Source organism: Ruditapes philippinarum, unplaced genomic scaffold (assembly GCF_026571515.1).
Source record: "Ruditapes philippinarum isolate M1 unplaced genomic scaffold, ASM2657151v2 ctg3444_1_1_1_1, whole genome shotgun sequence".
In the NCBI taxonomy this organism is placed as follows: domain Eukaryota; kingdom Metazoa; phylum Mollusca; class Bivalvia; order Venerida; family Veneridae; genus Ruditapes; species Ruditapes philippinarum.
Genome location: NW_026859447.1, coordinates 84,458 through 90,457, shown reverse-complemented (window position 1 = coordinate 90,457; position 6,000 = coordinate 84,458).

Here is a 6,000-nt window from a genome sequence, read left to right as displayed (position 1 = left end):
GGGCTGTAGTTTAAATAAGAAATATAAATTTTAAAAAGTCAACTGTACAACTTTACAGGTTTTCCATATTTTGGAGTAATTAAGTCGTGGCCACGAGAGAGTTAAGATGTGTGCACGGAATACTTTGTCGTGGCCACGACATAATTAAGTGGTGCGCACGAGAACTTTGTGCGCACCACTTAATTATCTCGTGGCCACGACTTAGTACCTCGTGGCCACGACATAGTATCTCGTGCGAACGAGATAAATAAAAACGCACACATATAAACTCTGAATCGCCGTAATTGGAAAGACATATGTGCCTATCGATAGTGAACAGAATATGTTTTCTTTTTCCAGATTGTGTAATTTGGGATCAGAATTATTAGACGTACTGACGAGGGAAACTTGAAAATTTATGTTGAGCGCTTCCATAAGGTACAATTATGTTTTTGTGTGTGTTTTTCTTCCTCTTTTTTTCGAAGCTAGTTTTTTCTAATTAAACAATACGAAAGTGACTTATGCGAGAACAGGGAAAGTGGCTTTAAAACTATTAAATATAGCGTTTAAATTGATATAAGTATGTAGACGTATATTATCAAATATGAATAATATTTAATTAAAAATAAAAAAAATAGTGATTTAAATTATATGTGCTGTGTTAGATTTAAATTTCAAGAGCGTTCAGTTACAGACAGTTTGGTAATCTTTTTTCAATATCCCATCTGCATCCATGACTAGCGAATATTAACTAAAGGATTTCTCCTTTATACTTTACTGGTATATTCAGTTCAAAATTATTAAAAAAATTTCGTGGATTACTTATTTCTTTATTTCTTTTTTTACAAAGCAAAATATTATTTTAACACAACGAGTGTGTTTTGACCACTTACGCTTGGATGAGCATAATTCCACTGTAATCTGCGCATCAATAAACAACGTTTCATCATTTACATAATCGATGACTGGATTACAGTAATACCTTAGCGATATTGGCCGTTACCCATCGTATATGAATAGATACGCAAGAGTTATTTAATTTTGGTGCAATAGAAAAAAATTCTGACAATACAATTTTAACGAAAAAATGAAATAATGTTTAGCTGATATTTAGACAGGTAGTAATCACAAACAACACAACAGACCATTATAGCGTGATTACTGTCAATTAAAGTGGGTGCGAAAATGTTATGAAAACACGTGTTTGCACGTAAATAATCAAGCTGTACTTTCTTCTAATTGCAATATTAATATTAAAATCTATAAAAACGTTATATTTGATATTCAATAAGTCACTTTCGTCAGGTTCACAGTTAGTGAAAGGTAGAAAGATGTCTCAGCTAATGTATAGACAATATCATAGACATTATCTATGTCTTTGAAATATACGTCTATAAACTGCAATATTAATACAAAATCCAATTTAAACGTTACATTCACTATTTTTAAAGTCACTTTCATTTCCTCTCGCTCACATTCATCCGAATAAATCACTTTCGTTTTGTTCTGTCTAAGCGAAAGGAGATTCTCTTGTATACATTATAAAAATTATGCGAACAGTTTGATATTAAATCTTCATGCAAAAAAAAGGTATCAGTCATTTATGAAAAATACGTCTACAAACATCAATTTTAGTATAAATTTCAATTTAAACGCTAGACACTTCCGTATTTTTCAACAACATAGTACATTTTAGTGTCAGACAGGGACATAATCTGATAAATCGTGTGCCTTAAAGAGTTACATGAAGCCATTTATTCCTAAACTGTATAGTAATTTGTTGATTTTTTCCATATCATATGACCTTGGAATATATTAAAAAAATATGAGTTGTAGACAGGACCAGTGCTCGACCAGTATTTCACAAAATCACAGTGAGACTCATGCAAAACAAAAAGACTGGTGGAAAAATTAATTTGTTTGGTATGTTCCCTATTTCACTAAAGCAAACAATTCCTAGAAAAAATTTTCATTTTATTTATATAAATATGCAATAATTTGCAGAAAAAGTCTATATGAAGTTCAACAGTTAATGCCATGGTGCTCCTTAAGGTGGCATTCCAAAATAATTATCTCAAAATCAGAAGCAAACGCTAGATATCAATGTACCAAAATATTTATTGATGAACGTATGACATTAAAGTAAACTAAACTTAACATTACTTGAACATGAATTAATGTTTGAACTAACAGTCCGATTTCCAGGTTAAATCCTTGGACTGTTTCTGTGCACAAAGAAAGAGCACAAAGAAAGAAATGCAAAAAACACGAACAGACAATTTGAATATACTCTTTTACAAAATAAATCCATTGAATAATTTAAGTACATAAGTATTAATTTGATCAATGCTGTAGCTTAAACACATATGAAATACCTTCACTCCACTAAGTAATTTTTAATACTCTGTACTAATAGAAAAGATCTTATAAAAAACTAAACATACAATTTTAAAATTGATGTAGTAAAATTTAAGCATACAATTGTAAAATTGATGTAGAAACATATTAGCATACAATTGTAAAATTGATGTAGAAACAGAAATATAAATAAAATTAGATAAAACTTTCCCATGTATGTACATATTCTTGTTTGTACCATCAACAAAGGGAGAATTAATTGTTGTATTGTCCCGAGATCCTGTTTTATAATCCCAAACTGTGTCTCTGAAAAAATGAAAAAATGATACAATTACCAATCATGAAGGAAATTTAGAATATTTTCCGAAACACATTTCTCAAACAGATTTTTTCAGATTTCTCCCAAAATGAGCCGCGTCACGACAAAACCAACAAAGTGGGTTTGCGACCAGTCTGATCAGGATCCATGCTGTTCGCTTACCAACCCTATTTCAAGTAGAAAAACTGATAGCTAACTGCGCGGAGGCACAGGCTGGTCTGGATCCATGCTGGTCGCAAACCCACTATGTTGGTTTTGTCGTGACGCGGCTCAAATGCATTTGTATACATAGGATCTTAATCCCATCTGGACAAACAATCTGTAATACGATTCTCATCAGAGCTCAGATGAATTACTCTCATTGCAAGCAAAACAAAAATATGGTATTATCCTTATCTGGTATTCAATTTTTAATATATCCTCGGGCAATCTTGACATATTGGTCAATTTTGTGGTCTGAAGCAAAATTTGAACTCAACCTAAAATTGATAAAGTACCAACTGTGTACAAAAAATTCTTAAATAATGTTAACTTTTAGAAATATTTTTTTTACTTTTAGTAAAACTGAACTTTGATTCCATGGGTACAAAAGCAAACCAAGTTAGTGTTCATATAAGCTTACTAAATACCAAGTTTGGTTACAATATATCATGCCTAACTGTAGTTAAAGTTCGGAAAATTATTTTCTACTTTCAGTAATGGTAAGTAAAAATTAAAAAAAAAAAAAAAAAAAAAAAAAAAAAAAACTCGAGTCTTTACATAAGTTTACTATATACAGTGTTTGATTACGATATTTTATTCGTTGTCTAAAGAACATTTTTCTATTTTAAGTAACAAGGCCCCTGACTTTGAGCCCAGGGGGTCCAAATGCAATACAACCCAGGTATTCATAAAAGCTTGCTTATTACCAAGTTTGATTACAATATCTCATTTCTAACCCTAGTTATTGTTCAGAAACCATTTTTTTATTTTAGTTACAGTCCCTTTGACCTTGACCCCAGGGGGGCCTAAATGCAACACAAATCAATGTCTTCATATTAGCTTGCTAAATACCAACATTTTTCTTCATTACTTTAGTTTTTTTCCGAAAACCATTTTTCCGTTGTTAGTACCGGTATCCTTGACCTTGACCCAATGTTGTCCAAAAGATATGACAACCAAGGTCTTCATACAAGCTAACTATATATCAATTTGATATTAATACCCGATCGCTAACTCTAGTAATTGTTTGGAAACCATTTCTTTTTATTTTAAGTATCGATGACCTTGACCTTGACCCAAGGGGGTATAAATGCTTTACCAACCCGATTCTTCATATAAGCTTGCTATAAAGCAAGTTTGAAAAAAATGTAATACCTAACTAAGTTTTAGCTAGAAAAACATTTGTTGAATTTTAATTACAGTAGCCTTGACCTTAACCCTAGGGTCCAAATGTATTACCAGCCCAGTTCTTCGTATTAGATTACTAAATACTGAGAATTAAAATATCTCATCCCAGTCTAGTAATTCTCTCAAAACCATTCTTCTATTGTAAATAATGGTTACTTTTAAGTTGGCTCCTGGGTGTCCAAATGCATAACCAACCCAGGTCTTCATATACGTTTGTTATATACCAAGTTTAATCACAATTAAATCAATTCTAACTCTAGTTATTGTCCGGAAAGCATTTTTGCTATTTTAGTTACAGTGACCTTGACACGAAGGGGGGGGGGTAAACGGAATACCAACCGGTTATTTTAGATAATGATGCTACATACAAAGTTTGATTATGATATCTCATTCCAAACTCTAGTTATCGTTCGGAAATCATGCAAAAGACCCACTGACATACTGGCAAATAGACGGACAGAAAGCCAAGCTGAGTCCTTTTTTACCATCCTAAACTTCGTTTATGGGGGTATAATTATGCAAACGGCTTAACTGCTTCATCGCAATGTAGTTATAAAAGAACAAGATTTCCTAAAATTTATTTACAAGATACACTTAAGTTAGCCCCAACCTAGGCCATGAAGCCAGACCTAAGGAGCCAAAGATTTCACAATTTGAAAGAGGAACTCTTCCTCACCAAACCTATGTACAAAATTCATCAACTTTATACTAGAGGAGGAGAAGATTTTAAAAGAATTAATGCATTTTCACTACATACTCATAAGAGCACCCCCTCCCTCCCAGAAAATAGAACCCCTGACCCTAGGGCTATGAAATTCATAATTTTGAAAAGACATCCTCTCATCATAACTATGTATTAACTTTGTTTCTTTATTGTTTGTTTGTTTCATTTTACGCATTTTCCCAACAGTATTTCAGTCATATAGGCGGGTAAGGGGACAGGAGACCTGGGGACTGGGGGGGGGGGGTAAATAAAAGAAATAAAAACTAGGGGCAAAGGGAAAGATACTTACCGTAGACGAGAAAACCACAAGGGAAACAAAAGTGACAAATTTATTCAAAGACTAGAGGAAAAATACATGGTGGCTGCAAGTATTTTTACATTTATCCTGCACCCTTCTGTATTTTGACAGTTATTCTCAAAGCACGAATACTGTGCTCCCTCAAGCGGAAATTATGATCCCTTCCAACTGTTTTCAGTGTTATACTGTTCATCTGATACAATAATATTGTGAGTGATAAAGTAAGTTGACAATACTCTAGCTTCATGCTTCCTAATGCCCTGAATAAATCTTCATCCTGCACATTCATACAGAAGAACAGAGACATAATGTATAAATGCCAGGAACTGCACCTGTTATAGTGTATGATCTAGACTAAGTTTAATAGCAAGCTGAAACTTAGCAAACTACATGCTATATAAATCCAAAGTTTGCATTTTTAAAATATCAACCTCAATCTCCAGCTTGCTGTAAACTTGCGGACAGATTCCAATTCTAAGGTTTTTGCAAAAATAGAGAAAATAAGAATCCCTAAAGAAAGCCCAACACGGTAAAATTGAAAATGTTGCAGTCTCGGTTTGATTGAGTCTGTTCATGGACGGTACTGTCAAGTGCAAACTACCATCCACGCCCCTAGCACCGACTTAAGCAGATTCAACATTTTTAATGAATTGGTACAATTTTGAAATTTGAAACATCCGCAGATGTGTACATATGGCGGTTATCATGGACTCTTCAGTGTGCCATTCCATGAAAAGTGGCATATGGTCCCCAAGTAAAAAATTGCGTGTGCCCTAAACGAGAAAACAATGGGCGGAACTAAATAAAATGCAATATTGAAAGGAGATCAAAGGTTATGAAGCCTGCATATCACAAATTTAAAAAGCAGGCCACACATTCTAAGGGTGATTAAACAGTATTTAAGTGAGGAATACTGGAACCACCCAACAAGAA